This window comes from Equus caballus, chromosome 11 (genome assembly GCF_041296265.1).
Source record: "Equus caballus isolate H_3958 breed thoroughbred chromosome 11, TB-T2T, whole genome shotgun sequence".
NCBI classification, from domain to species: Eukaryota; Metazoa; Chordata; class Mammalia; order Perissodactyla; family Equidae; genus Equus; species Equus caballus.
The window spans coordinates 58,701,797-58,717,557 of NC_091694.1; the positions used below are offsets into that span (position 1 = coordinate 58,701,797).

General features: G+C 44.5%; 1 protein-coding gene across 17 annotated transcripts in view; it reads right to left on the minus strand.

The window, feature by feature from the left end:
* The window catches only part of SPECC1 (sperm antigen with calponin homology and coiled-coil domains 1), a 283,675-nt gene that overhangs the window by 206,896 nt on the left and 61,018 nt on the right, over positions 1 to 15,761 (minus strand). For 2 of the 17 annotated variants that reach the window (XR_011423524.1, XM_005597809.4), the window contains exon 1: positions 12,756 to 13,188. The exons of 14 other annotated variants lie outside the window; for them this stretch is intronic. The gene's annotated coding sequence lies outside the window, so the exon portion shown is untranslated. Of the gene's footprint in view, positions 1 to 12,755; positions 13,224 to 15,761 lie in introns of those variants that run through there. One more of the 17 variants, XM_070228272.1, reaches the window with a different exon arrangement.

A 15,761-nucleotide genomic window follows, 5' to 3' on the forward strand; every position in this document is an offset into this window, starting at 1 on the left:
TCACCCTGGTTGCCCCAGAGTCATGGTGGACACCCCCTCTGAGTAACGAGCAAAGTCTGTCCCCTCGCACAGGCTGAGTCTGCCATTGCTCTGGATTTCCTTATTGTTACCGGATTAAGTAAATCACTGAATACAGCTGATTTCTTTTTTCACATTCCTGAAATACTCCTTTCTAATTCACAGGCTTCAGCTATTTTCCTGTGGTGCCAGCTGGCCCATGAAAGCAGTTGCTGTGCTTTGCAGGGTTAATTTATTCAGTGCCTGGAATATGCCCTACCTCTCCGCAGCATAAAATGGGTCTAGCATTATTGTTTTAAATATATACAATAGCCGCAGATATGAGGGATAATATTGCAGGCCCCTCCTGGGATTACCTTGTCATTACATGTGCCTTGCATGGTCCTCAGGAGTAAATCCACAAGGAACAGCACTACAGCAACGGCTCTGTGACCTGTCCCTAGGGTGGGAGCTGGAGACAACTATGGAACAGCACCTTGCTGCCCCCTAAGGATGGGCTCTTTGTGATACAGACGCCTCTGACTTTCAGTGACGAAAGACGGTCCCCAGTTCCTCAAAGAACACGGCATAAACCATGGCCTAAAGCCACCCCTACCGTCTCTGCTCTGGGGTAAGGCACACTGCGTGCTCTGCCCACTTGTGCCCAGCGCCTTGCACTCAGATGCCAGTGCAGCAAATGAGGGGCAGCTGCTCTACCAGTTAGCTTCCAGGCCTCCCCAAAGCCGCTCCACGCCCAGAACAAAGGGCCTCCCACCCCCATTCCCACTTTCAACCTCACTTCTACAGTCCTGTGATACTCTTTCCTGCCCCTTTCCAGGGAACAGTCCTGCTTCCTCACCACGATGAGCGCCCACAGCACCTCTTACACCAGCCTAACATTCTGTTGACTGGTTTGTCTCCCGCCCCCCAACTCCTTGAGCAAAGGACTCTTTCTCATTCTTCTGTGGTTCCACAGCTCTGGGCCCAGTGTCTGATCCATAATAAACATTAGGTAAAGATGGGTCATCGACCTAAATGTAAACTGAAACAAAACTAGAAAACTGCTAGGAGAAAGTCTTTGTGACCTTGAGTTAGGCAAAGCCTTCTTAGATACAATACTAAAAGTAGGATCCATAAAACAAAAAAAAATTTTAACTGATAAGTTGGACTTTTTCAAAATTTAAAACTTCTGCTCTTCAAAAGACATTGTCAAAACAGTGAAAAGACAAGCCACAGATTGGAAATTGAAGCATCTATAAAATGCAAAACTGAAAAAGGACTTGATTCTTGAATTTATAAAGAACTTCCATACTTCAATAATAACAAAACACACAACTCAATAAAAAATGGTCAAAGATTTAAATGAAGACTGTACCCAAGAAGGTATTCTCAGATGGCAAATAAGCACGTGAAAAGATGCTCAACATCATTAGTCATCAAGCAAATGAGAATGAAACCAAAAGGAGATATTACTACATACCTACTGGAATGGACCTGGACCAACTGGAACTCTCATTCTTTGCTGGTGGAAATGCAAAATAATACATCTGCTTTGCAAAACAGTGTAGCCCTTCCTCACAAAATTAAACATGCACTTCTACAACCCAGTAATCCTATTCCTCAGTATTTACCCAAGAGAAACGAAAACTCGTGTTCACACCAACGTTTGTAATGTGAATGTTCATAACAGCTTGATTTGCAGGCTTGGTTCATAACAGCAAAAACTGGAAACAGCCTGACTGCCCTTCAGCGGTGAGCGGATAAACTGTGGAGTGTCCACATAATGAAAGACTACGCATCAGTAAAAAAAGAATGAACTAATGATAGACGCAAAACGGTGGATGAATTTTAAATGCATTATGCTAAGTGAAAGAAGCCAAACTCAAAAGCTACCTACTAGATGATTCCATTTATTCTGGAAAAGGCAACACTATAGGGACAGAAGAGAGCTCAGTGGTTACCAGGGCTTGGAAGCTCACCCTAAGTACCTCTTCACCTGGCTGCTCATCTGTATCCTTTGTAATATCTTTTATAATAAATGGGGGAAAGCATGTAAATGCTTTTCTGAGTTCTGTGAGCCACTCTAGAGAATTAATCCAACCTGAGGAGGGGGTCATGGGAACCTCCGATTTACAGCAAGTTGGTCAGAATCACAGCTGGAACCTGGACTTGAGATTAGCGTTTGAAGCGGGGGGGGGGGGGGGGGCGGGGTGTAGGGAGGGGGCAGGCTTGAAGGACTGAGCCCTTAACCTGTGGGGTCTCTGGGAACTCCAGGTAGACAGTGTCAGAACTGACTTAACTTCTTGGTGTGTTGGCAAGCACACATCAGAGGGGCTGTCTATTAAGAGGCAGGAGGGAATTCTGGGGGTGACAGAACTGTTGTAAATCTTGACTATGTTGGTGGTTACACACATGACACATTAGTCAAAGCTCAAGTGGACTGAACGAATGCAATCTAAGGCTCCCGGCATCGGCCAGGCCCACCTGGCCAACCTCATTTCCCTTCCCCCTACACTTTCCACGCTCCAGTCAAGCTGGCCTTCCATGCCCCCAGCAGCAAGGGACTTGCCCAGCTCCATGCCTTTATTCTCATTTTCCTCATGTTCCCTCTGCCTGGTCTGCCCTTTCCCACCCTCACTTCCCTTATGCACAAATCTGATCTGCCCTTCAAGCCCCAGATCAAATGTTACTTCTTCTGTAACCTCATCTGACTACCACTTCCCCACACCCACAAAAAGTTGGAAATTATTTGATGTACCTCTAAATTCCAAGCATTTTATCTATGTGTCTCTTACATTTATCACCTTCTTCTGTCTGACTGTGTATGTCGATATCATCACATCTCTCCAACTAACTAACGTACCAACTCTGATTCACTTTCTCGTTTATGCACAGCATCTAGATCAAGGCCTTACATGTGGTAGATGCTCAGAAATTTTCTGTTTGGTGAATTAATGAAACAATAAATGGCCAGGGTGACCTGTAGCTGGTAAAGTTGGTCCGGTCAGTACTCAGAAAGGAGAATACCACCCAGGAGTTCAGACTGGATAGTCTCTTAGTGAAAAGCAAACAGGGCAGGCAGGTTGTAACCCCACAGCCACTGTTCCCGGGGTAGTCACCTGGAGCAGCAGTTCCCCGACCTGGCTGACCAAAGTCACCTGCAAGGCTGATGAAAAACACACATGCCTGGCGTTCACTCCCTAGGATCCTGATTCAGTCCATCAAGGCTGAGTCCTGCTTCTAAATTTTTAATAAGCTCCCAGGATGACTCTGATCAGCTAAGCTTAGGACTTATCTTCTTAAATGGCCAGAGGATTTGTATAGAAGCACCACATACACACACGCACATGCACACACACACACATGGACAGGTGTGAATGGACCATCTAATTGTAATACATCCTTATCTGTCAATAAAAAAGAATGAACTATCAATATATAGAACAAGACGGACGAATCTCAAAAGCAGAGAAAGCTGAGTGAAAGAAACCAGACACAAAATCCTACATAATATACGGTTCCATTGATATGAAATTCTAGAAGAGACAACAATAATGTAGAGTGTCAGAAAGCTGATCAGTGTTTGCTAGCGGCAAGCAGGCAGGGTGGGTGGGCTGGGACCCGGACTTTCTGTAAAGGGACACAAAGGGAACTTTTTGAGGTGATGCAAATGTGCAATATCCTGATCATAGTGGTGGTTCTGTGAGTATATACATTTAGCAAAAGTCATCGAATTGCACATTCAAAATGGGGGCATTCCCCAACACTCAGAATCTAGGAACCTAATGATGATCTTGTTGCTGTCCCTCACCCCCTATATATCTAGCCCGTCAACAAGTCTTGTCACTCTGATTCCAAAAATCTCTCCCGGATCTTCCTTTGCTTTTTATTTCCAGTGCTTCACGTCATCATTGGGATCAGAATTACCATTAGTTTCCCTACCTAGAGTCAGGGCCACAGCCACGGTCTGCCACCACGCTGCTAGCAGGCTTTCTAAAGCACATAACCCACTCATGTCCCTACCCTGCTTAGTACCTTTCACCACCCCTCTCTGGATAAAGACCAAACTCCCTATGCTTCTCTTGACCTCGCACCCACCCCCCAGCCCCATTCTCCAGCTGCAGCTCTTACCATTCTCTTTACACACCCACTGCAGAGACCTGCTCCACAGTGGACAGTCAGTGGACCATCGCAGCTCCTTGAAAGCACAATGATCCCTTGCAACTCCAGGCCTCACACACGCCATCCCTTCTGGCTGCAACACTCCCCCCACTCTCTCAGCCCGTTAACTCCTATTCACCATTCAAGGCTAAGCTGAAGCATCCCCTGACGCAGGAAGCTTTCTACTCACTCTGACCAGCACTGGTTGACGCCCCTCCTCTGAAGATGGGCATCTGTCACACTGCATTGCAGTTGCTATAATTATTTTGTCTGTTTCTTACCTAAGAATCCAGGGTGGGCACCATATTTTTCGCCTCTGGATGCCCAGCATCAAGAGGACCCCTGGCACACAAAAGGTGCTCAGTAAGTGTTTCTGGGTATTTCAAACAAATGAATGAATATCAAAGAACATAGTGTTAGAAAGAAGTCCACTAAAGGGCTATGACACATGAGAACAGGGAGACGCTGGAGGAAAAAGTGGTATTTGAGCTGGACTCTCATTATGAACTGAACTGTGTCCCTTCAGAATTCATATGTTGAAGTCCTAACCCCCCGGACCTCAGAATGTGACTGTGCAGTATTTGGAGACAGAGCCTTTAAAGAGGTAATTAAGGTAAAATGAGGTCATCGGGGTGAGCCCTAATCCAATGACTGGTGTCCTTATGAGAAGAGGACATTAGGACATGACACGCACAGAGAAAAGACCATGTGAGGACACAGGGAGATGACGGCCATCTTCAAGCCAAGGAGGGAGGCCTCAGAAGGCTCCAACCCTGCCAGCACCTTGATCTTGGACTTCGAGCTCCAGAACTGTGAGAAAACTAATTTCTGTGTTTAAGCCCCTCAGTCTGTGGTACTTCATTATGGCGGCCCCAGAAAACTAACACAGCTCCGAAGGATGGGAGGAGTCGATACGCCGACACTGGAAGAGAGGGCATTCCAGGTGAGAAGCACACCCCAGGGCAGGGAAGGCGCAATTACAGGGCGTGTGCACTGGAGCGGTTTGGTTTGGCAGCAGTGCACGAGCGTTGTGGGAAGCAGAGCAAAAACAGCCCTGGAGAAAGGGTCGGCAGCAGACTATAAAGGTCCTGAAAGCCAGGATAAGGAGCCTAGACTTTACTCCGCAGGCCACAAGCTTCTTCCTTCTGTGACTGGTGGTAACTCAGTATTGTCTGGGACTGAAGGCAGCAGGGGGCTGGCAGGGCCAGGCGATCCTCGGGCAGGCCCGGCGGGGAAGGGCTGGAAGCCGCGGCCACTGCTTGTCCCAAGCCGGGCACACAAGCCACGGGGCGCCTGCAGTGGCTTTCAGGGACAGCAAACATCTGTTAATTTAGAAGTTCTGTACGAATTTTAATGTGAGAAACTCAGGACGACACCGTGGCTCTTTTAGCAAAAGTCAGAGCATTCATCAGGGCAACAAATAATGGGATCCTGATGACCAGAATGGCCATATGCCATTGGCTCTGTGGTCAGGATATACCCCAAGTCTACCTGGATCCTCTTCTGACCTTCGCTTGCCCCTGTCCACAGTGCTCCTTTTAAAACACAGGTCAGATCTTGTCACTCCTTTGCTCAAAATCTTCCAGTGGGCCCCATACACCTTGGAATAAAATCCAAGCCCCTACCACAGTTCACATGCACGTCCCCATGACCCAGCCTCCTCTCCAGCTGCTCCCCTTCATTCTCTGCCCTTCGCCTCACTGGGAATAGGAAAGTCAGGCCCCAAAGGAATCGTGGGAATTCACTCGTTCATACAATCAAACACCGGGGGACTGTTCCATTCATTTGTTCCCCAACAAACCCTCTGGAGCACCAGCTGTGTCTCAGGCGCTGCGGGAGGCACCACAAACAGGGGTGAGCAAACACGAATACCATCCCCGCTCACCTGGGGTTCAGGGTCTAGAGCAGGGGCCTATCACATGGTCCTGAAAATACAAGGTTCCAACTGCACAGAACTACTAACGAGAGGAACACGGTGTGTAGGAGTTTATCCTCCAGGGAATGTGTGACCAAGTCAGGGAGGAAAGCCCAAGAAGGTTCCCTGAGGAAAAGACATTCCCAGGATAACAGGCATTAACTAGGTGAACAGGGGGAGAGAACATCACCAGGCAGTGGGAAGGCAAGGTAAGGGAGGGATACCACGGCGGAGCGGGAAAGCAAGTATGGGGAACTCGAGGACACTGCAGCTGAAGGGTGAGGCAATGGGGAGCCTCATGACACAGGCTGGAGAGCAGGAGCACAAGGAGGGCTCCTGCCAGCCACTCCTCTCTGCCCTGATCCCGTCAGCTGGGCCCCGCCCTCCGTGGTGATGTCCAAGGAAATGCCCAATGCTCAGCAGCCCAAGCCGATCCACAGAAGCTGCTGTCGGGCTCCTCCCGTGTAGCAAAGGTTCCCAGGTAGCACAGGTGAAGCCAGGACTCTGGAAACCCTTATGCTCAGATCTCGTCAATGAGAACAACAGGTCCCCAGAGGCAGAGGGTGCCAGAGAGGTTCTCAAGGCCCCAGGCTCAGTAAAGACTTTTATTTAAGACCCAGATCGTCCCCTAGGATCTGTTCTTTATCTATTGCAGAAACTCTCTCCAACTCCTCTGCTGGCTTTCCCCAAGGGGCTACTAGTTAAATCACTTCCTTCAAGCACTCGCAGCTTTCCTCATTATCAGAAGGGCCAGTACTGTGGCACCAGGTGTGTCTCCCGTAGTCTGTCTCAGAGGGACCCCCTGTTCCCCTAGGTTGTCATGTGTTCCCAGCTTACCTCACTCTTACGATTGCACCGAATAAATAAATGCTCTCCAGTCTCCTTTGTCTCATCTCTTTCCTGCAGCGTCCTCCCTGAATTCACTGACAATAGAGTCACTTTCTGTTGGCTAAACATCCAAACCTAATACATTTCCTTCTATAAATAGCATCCTTCTGTGAGCAAAGCAACCCCATAGGCCTTTAGAGACCATGTTGAAGAGTTCTGTCTTCATTACTGATAGCTTTTTATTTTAATTTGAAAATTCAGCATTATTTTCGTTGTTTCTCATTTAAAGTAAGTCACAAAATTTCCTTTTTAAAATATGTTAATAATGTAGGTCAGTTTTAGGATATTCAATGAGTAAGTGATGGTGGTTGACTATGGCAAAAACTGTGAAAAGAGAATTAAATGACTAAAATCTTGGAAACAGTGGTCCCAGTGAAAGGAATGAAGAAATGGCAGTAGATGTGGAGAGAAAGGGATGGAATGCAAGAGACCGGAGTGATGGAATTAGCAAGAGGTTCCACCTGGTTGGATGTGGCCAAGGGGGAGGGGGCCTCAAAGAGGATGCCACGTCCCACCCATCCTCTTCTTAGAATAGCTGCAGTCCGGTTGCCCCCTCCTGAACACCCATCTAAAGGAGCTCTCTTCTGTCACTCTCCATCAAGCAATGCTCACAGTCAGTGAGGACTAATTCATTAACACGTTTGCTGCTCCCACAGGCCGGCACATTTTCTCTCCTGCTCACCCTTGTCTCTGCAGGGCCTAGCATACTGCCTGGCTGACTCCAGGTGCTAGATATCTGCTGGACGAATAACTGGACAAATGGCTATTTTGAATATTGGATGACGGCTTTTTAAAATGGAGATAAGGAGCACCAGATGAGAAGGAAGGTGAGGGGCACAGTGAGTAGGGGTGGGGTTTAAGAGCCACGCCGGGGGCGGGGGCAGCCTGCACACCACGTGAGAACAGGGGCAGGAGCTAGGAAGAGGTCAGTGTTCGTCAATGAAGCAACCTCTTCTCTGTGCCTCTTGGGTTGATTTTTCTCAACAAGTTCCTTGCTTTTTTCCCTAAAACATAAGTTAAAATCTGTACGGAATGTTCAAACACTGCCCCCCAAAAGTTCTCTCATCCTAACGTTTGTCGTGTACTTCCCCAACGCCAAGCCTCTACACCCCAGGGTCCTGCTCCCTAGAAGTTTATTGCCTGTGGGGCTGGAAACACATCTATTTATTTATTTATTTTACATAAATTTTTTTGTGACTGTAGACTCAGAAAAAATTCAAGCACAGAAGAACATCTGGCAAAAGATGAGAAACCCTACTCTAATTCTGGTTCCCTCCCCAGAGAACACAGTAAACAGCTTGATACTACATATCCAGTACTTCTTTAAAATGAATTTTTATGTACATACAGATAAAAACATATAGTTTAGGTTTCTTAACATAATGAAATTTTAACGTAAATATGATTATGCTTACTTGAAAATATGTACAGTATTTTTCTAAGACACATTACAGGTACAGATATTTTACATTTTGGTAGATTTTGTAAAATCGCCATACAGACAAGCTTTACTAATTGCTGCTCCTATCGGTGGTGACTGCCAGTGCCATCGCCGTATGTTCTCTTTGATGCTGGATGTTATTTATGTTTTCAATTTTTTTTTTTTAAAGATTTTATTTTTTTCCTTTTTCTCCCCAAAGCCCCCCGGTACATAGCTGTATATTCTTCGTTGTGGGTCCTTCTAGTTGTGGCATGTGGGACGCTGCCTCAGCGTGGTTTGATGAGCAGTGCCATGTCCGCACCCAGGATTCGAACCAACGAAACACTGGGCCACCTGCAGCGGAGCGAGCGAACTTAACCACTCAGCCACGGGGCCAGCCCCTATGTTTTCAATTTTTGCCAATCTGTTTCAGGGGAAAGGATATTTCCTTATCTGCACCTGCATTTCCATGACTCTTACTGAGCTTGAACCCTACATGTTTACTGGCCATCTGTATTTCTTCTTCTGTGAACTGCCTGTTTATAAAAATAAATATAAGTTGCTGTTTGTAAATTGCTTTTGCCCAGTTTTCCTTTGTGTGTCTGTCTTTTTCTAATTGATTTCTGGGGATTCTTCATCTATAATGGATAGTAATCCTCTGAGGTATGTGTGCTGCACATATCTCTCTCTGTCACTTGCCTGTCTTTCAAGGTACCAAGTTTCCTAACGTATACAGAGTCAAATATGTCATTCTTTCTGTCTCCCAAGAATGAAACCCAACATGAAAAGTTGTCTTAAGCCATAAAAAGAAAAATGACACACTTGACTCTATATAAGAAATATATATAATGCACATTTATGTATATAAAATACACATATGTGTACATCAAATATTCTCTATACATATCTATATCCATCAAATACTTTTTCAGTGTTTTTTTTTAATTTAGGGTTTTTTTTTCTGCTTTATCTCCCCAAAACCCCCCGTACACAGTTGTATATCTTAGTTGCAGGTCCTTCTAGTTGTGGGATGTGGGACGCCGCCTCAACATGGCCTGACAAGCGGTGCCATGTCCACACCCAGGATCCGAACCCTGGGCCGCCGCAGCAGAGCACGCAAACTTGACCACTCGGCCACGGAGCCGGCCCCTAAATTTAGGTTTTATTTCCTCACCCCAACAACCCATGGAGTGGACACTATTACCATCCCCGTTTTACAAATTAGAGGAAGGGACAGAGAAGTTAAGACTGAGCAATCTGCCTCCAAGGCCCATGCTCCTTTTTTTTTTTTAAAAAAAGATTGGCCTTGAGCTAACATCTGTTGCCAATCTTCTTCTTCTTTTTTTTTTCTTCTTCTCCCCAGCACATAGTCATATATTCCAGTTGTAGGTCCTTCTGGTAGTGGCATGTGGGATGCCACCTCAGCATGGCCTGATGAACCATGCCATGTCGGTGCCCAGGATCTGAACTGGCGAAAGAAACCCTGAGCTGCCGAAGCGGAGTGTGAGAACTTAACCACTCAGCCACAGGGCCGGCCCCCATGCTCTTAACAATACTTTATTTTGACTCAGTATTACTCCACACAACTCATTCTCTCTATATAGTATACAACAACAAAAATTAACACACTGTGATAATGGCACAGAAATAGTTAGCTCCTATAAATAGAACAGATATCCAGAAAAATCTTTTAACAAAGAAAAGCTGAAGGTGTAAAAAGATAAAATTATAAAATATTAGAGAACATAAAGATTGCTCATAAATGATATTGGGAAAACTGTTTATCTGTTTTTTGTTTGTTTGTTTGTTTTGACGAAGATTAGCCCTGAGCTAACATCTGCTGCCAATGCTCCTCTTTTTTGCTGAGGAAGACTGGCCCTGAGCTAACATCCGTGCCCATCTTCCTCTACTTTATATGTGGGATGCCTGCCACAGCATGGCTTGATAAGTAGTGTGTAGGTCCGCACCCAGGATCTGCACCGGTGAACCCTGGGCCACTGAATTGGAACACACAAACTTAACTGCTGTGCCACCAGGCCAGCCCACAGTGTTTTTTCTTTAAGTTACTTTAAATCCACTTTTCATATCAACCACCAAAGTGAAAACTAGAAGGAAAAAATCTTTTAAAGAGGATAATTTAGAACTCCAAGAAGAATTAGAAAAAAATTGACAGATTTTATCACGTGAAAATGTTAAATGGCTGCATATTTTTAAAAAATTCACTTAAAAAGGGTAAACAATAGGCTGGGAAAAATAACTGACAAAAATATGGTGAATAAATCTTATTAAAAACCCATTCAAATTAGCAAAAAAAAAGCATTAAGATCCTATCAGATAAATGAGCAAAAGAGAAAGTACAACTTATAAACAAACATGAAAAAAGTTCAGCTTAACTATATTAAAAGAAAAGGAAAATTGCAAAAAAGGGGTTCTGTTTGGCCTATTCTTTCTTTTATGATACTGTCAATGGTGGAATGGATGAAATTTAACTGGTGCTCTCATACAGAGTGTTGATAGAAAGTAATTTAGCAACATACACCAAGCACCATTAAAATGTTCACACCCCCTTTCACCCAGTAAATCCAGTCTGAGAATCTATTCTACAGATATAATCCAAAAACATCTGAAAAATTATATGGACAAGATAGTTACTGAGGTATTATTTATAATAGCAAAAACCAAACAAAAGAAAAGCAACCCAGTTTTCAGGAACAGGGAGTAGTTAAGTAATTTATGGTAACATCCCTTACTAGAACATTATACACCATTAAAATAATTGTGAAATGAATAATATAAAAAAAAACCTTATGCCATAATATCTAGCCATACAGGTAGAAAGAAATATAGAAATTTTAAGTTGTTTTAGGGCACAGGATTGAGTCAGTATTTTTTCTAATTTCTAACCTTACTCTGGATTTAGAAAGACCCCAGTTCCAATCCCGGCTGGACCACTCCACCCACTGGTCAGTCTGACCTTGGCCAAGTCACATAACCTTTCTATGCCTCAGCTTCCGCACCTATAAAGCGAAGACCATAAATATAGCCCCCTCATGGGAGAGATCCTCACTGTACTGTGAGAATCAAAGGAGATAACACCTGTGAAGAACTCGACTGCTGTACAGGTCACACAGCCAGCACTCACAAATGTTGTTTTCATCCTTTAAAAATACGTTGAAGTGTTTGAAAAATAAAATTGAAATGAGGAAGATACTTCACACGTAGTGGTCTTTTTCAGATGAAAGTGTGGTGGTGTTAATTTTGTACTCCCTCTACTTTTGTGAGTTTCTCCCGCTGAGACAACACTTACACGTAAACTCACTTGGCAAGGGGAAGATTAAAGGAAGTGAAACGGCTATGCTAAACCAGAACCGTGTAAAAATACAGAGTCTTTGGAAGTGAGCTGTAAAGGAACAAAATGGAGCCGTATTAGTGGGCACTACAGTAGAAACAATAAATGCATGTCTTTACCTCTGCATTCTAATCAAAGGGGGAAAAATTTTATTTCTGGACTAAACTTAAAGTATGGACTTCTGGCATCGCTGAGCTAAATATTTTATTCTAATAAGAAATTAGACTCTGTAGAAAAAGGAAATAAAAACCAAAACCTTAATGTCTAGAAAAGAGAGCAGTGAAGAGATATTTCAGTAGCTTGAGCCCTTTGCCAGGGGGGTTGGGCCAAACACTGTCTAAACAGAAACCATATAATAAGTAACTTCCTAGAAAAGCCTTTATCTTTGTCACATCTTTGAAGTTCTGCCACCCAGGCCTCATGAGCACAATGTTTGGCCCAGATATTAAGCACTGAGACATTATCAGGCTCTCTGCAAGATGGGAGGGCACACTCCACAGTGCTGATCTTCAAGGGGAGAAGGCTCTAGAATCTTCGGGGGGCTAAGAACCAGTCGAGTGGGCAGTTCTCTCGACAGGCTTTTAGACTTCCCACACTTGGTGAAAAGAATGCACAGAAGCAGCCCTATTCATCTTGGTTGTGAAAATAGATCTCCACACTACTAGTAATTAGTACCCGCAGAGAGGGTTTCTTTTCCAAAGAACTTCATACATTTAACTTGAAGTTGGCATTAATTATCCTTACTTTTCAAGTTGAAAAAAATGACAGGCAGTGAGAAAAGACTATTTTTTCAGGATGTCAGAAGATGAGTTTCAAATCTATTTTTAACCCAAAAAAGAATGCATGTAGCACTAACTTATCTAGTCCACAAACCACAGAAGAATGTATTAATAATGCCTTAGTCGCATCAGGAGCCCCTGGGTACGCAGGACATTACACCTAAAGCAGAAAAACTCTTGCCCAGATAGAGCTGCTCTTCTAAGATTTTCCATCCCCATCTTAAAGAACAACCAATATGTACTTACTGCAAAACTTTCTGCTCCTTCTGCTTCTCGGGAGCTGCTGGCCTCAATCAGCCAGGCAGCCGCGCTATTCTGGGGTTTGGTGCTGGCCAGGCAGGAAAACCACACTCCAGCGGCCGGGGCAGCGAGCACTTGAGCAACACTTCCCTCACGAAGCAGGCGGGCTCTCTCTCCAGGGCTCCTGACCGCCTCTCACTCTCACTCCGTGTCTCCCCCTCACAAACACACACACACAAAGTGTAAAATCATTTCTACCCTACTCGTTCCTGAATACTTAATTTGTACCTCTCTAAAACATAAGGATTTAAAGATATGGGCTGACTAGTTTCTTGCTTATTGCTCCCTGAGATATCAAACAGAAGGAAAAAAAGCCAGTCTGCTCGTTAGAGGTGAGTCCTCCCTGAAACCTCAGGGCTCCTTGCTCGGCATGGCCTGTGAGTTGTAGAAAGTTCTGGGTGGGATGGGCAAGTCAGGTTACAATCAGGAAGCATTTCAAAGCAGGAGGTTCTGATAAGCTGACTCAAGTGATCTTGGAGGGGAGGCATCTGGATCGGCAAGGCTCCAGTAATTTGTTGCAATTTCTTTTGCATTCTGAATAAATATTTTCATACCTGATTTTGAATTCAGAGAGCTCCAAAACCACATGAGCACTCTCATAAAACCTGGGGTCCACGTCCCCTGCTACAACAGGTGGCCTACAAGCCCCAATAACAATGAGATCTGCTGCAACACGGAACAAATACATCGGCCAGCAAAGAAATATGGAAGAAATCTGTGAAGGTAAACAAGCTACATGTGTTATAGCCACATTCGCCAAGAACTGGAGTCATCAGGGCTAGGCTGAGCTTAGTCATGGACACGAGCTGGATTGTAATTACTATTTTACTTGCTAATAGGTGTGAAAAGCAGCCAAGCAGCTCTTACACGGCAGAGAGCTCTTACTGAGCAGGTGGGACGAGCCTGCGGAGCTGCAGTGACACTGACTCCCCCGGGGTCACTATAATTCCATCCCCCACATACGCAGACTCTGCCTTTCTAATGACAGACCACAGCAACAAGCTGTGGTCAGGCAGCTTAGAGCTGGCTTCCCCTGCCAGGGGTGTTATTACACTGTGGCCCCATGTCCCCCTGGCAAACGCTGCCACCTTTGGTGGCCCTTCCTCTTTGCCTTGAAGAAAGCCAGAGGCACAATGCATGAGATCTGTTCTCATTGAGGAACAGCCACCCTCCCGGGGGGTCGGGAGCACGCAGGACCTAACTCATCTGGGTTCCTCCAGCACATGGCACGGCGGCACAGGCACAGGAGGCGGTAGTGGTCGGGACTCTGCAAGTGACAGAACTCCAACCCAACCCGCTTAAGCAGATTAGCAGATTTATGGGCTTGACTAACTGGAAATTCAAGGGATGAATTCAAGCTGGCTTTAAGCCAGCGAGACCTAGAGGTTCAAATGTCATCAGGAATCTGTTTTGCATCACCTCCAGGCTCTGCTTCCCTAAATTCTCTTCATTCAAACACAAGCGCTCTTGGGATGGGAAAGCCTTTCCCAGGAGCATTCCAGGTTAGCACACAAGATCTCAGAAGAAGAGAGGCACTCCTCAGAAAAGAACCCCAGAGTGACACACTGTCCAACGCAGTGGCTGGGGAGAGGGGCCTGGGTGACTGGCAGCCCCACTAGCTGTCAGAAGAGCAGTTCCCAAAAGCAAAGCAACGCCAGGCAGACAAGGAAGCACAAGCCGGCCACCCACTAATGCCTTGTATTACTAAGGCTTCCCAATTAGACTGTAAATTTATTAATAGAGGATATACACAAAATGTTAACAGTGGTTGATCTCTGGGATTGTGGGTAATTTATCTTTTAAATTCACATTGTATCATCAAAATTTTCTAAAACAAGTAAGTATTAAATTGTGTAATAAAATAATACAATTAAATAAGTTATTGCTTGCTAAACAAATGCTACTCACAAAGCAAAAACATGTATAAAATATCTATGAATGAACCTGCTAAGAAAATTGTAGTCACCTCCCCAAAAATCGATAACATTTTACCGAAGGACAAAAAAGAGGACTAGAGGCTGGCCCCGTGGACAAGCAGTTAAGTTCATGCACTCTGCTTGGGCGGCCCAGGGTTTTGGCAGTTCGGATCCTGGGCGCAGATATGGCACCACTCATGAAGGCACACTGAGGCAGTGTCCCACATGCCACAACTAGAAGGACCTACAACTAAAAACATACAACTATGTACCAGGGGGCTTTCGGGAGAAGAAGGAAAAATAAAATCTGTAAAAATATATATATTAAAAAAAAAAAAGAGGACTGGATGAAAAACATACCATCATCTTCCAATTAGATATTCCTTCTCCACAAAATAATTTTATAAATGTATTGTAATTCCAATAAAAATTCTAATAGGATTAGAAGTGTGAAGAAAATCTTTGTAAAATTATTCTGAAATTCATCTGGCAAAATAATTCATTCTTCTCTATAGAAGAAAAAAATTTTTTTTTTTTTTTTTTTTGGTGAGGAAGATTGTCACTGAACTAACATCTGTGCCAGACTTCCCCTGTTTTGTATGTGGGTCATCGCCACAGCATGACTTGATGAGTTGCATGTATGTCTGTGCCTGGGATCCGAACCTGTGAACCCCAGGCCACTGAAGCAAAGAGCATGTGAACTTAACCACTACACCACCAGGCCAGCCCCGAGAAGAAAATTCTTGAAAAAAATAATGAAAGGGGATTTGTACCGCAAGATATTAAAATAGGCCAGAAAAGTAAAATAATTACAATGGTATGGTTCAGGAATAGAAAGATTATCAATGAATCATAATAAAGCCCAAACATAAGAATTTGGATAATGATAAAAATGGCATTACTAATCTGAGGACAAATAGATTATTTTTTTTAAATGGCATTGGGAAAACTGGCTATTTGGAAAAGAAAAAGAAGACATAGACTCCCACCTCACAACATGTTCCAAAATGAATTTTGATGGAATAAAGCTTTAAGT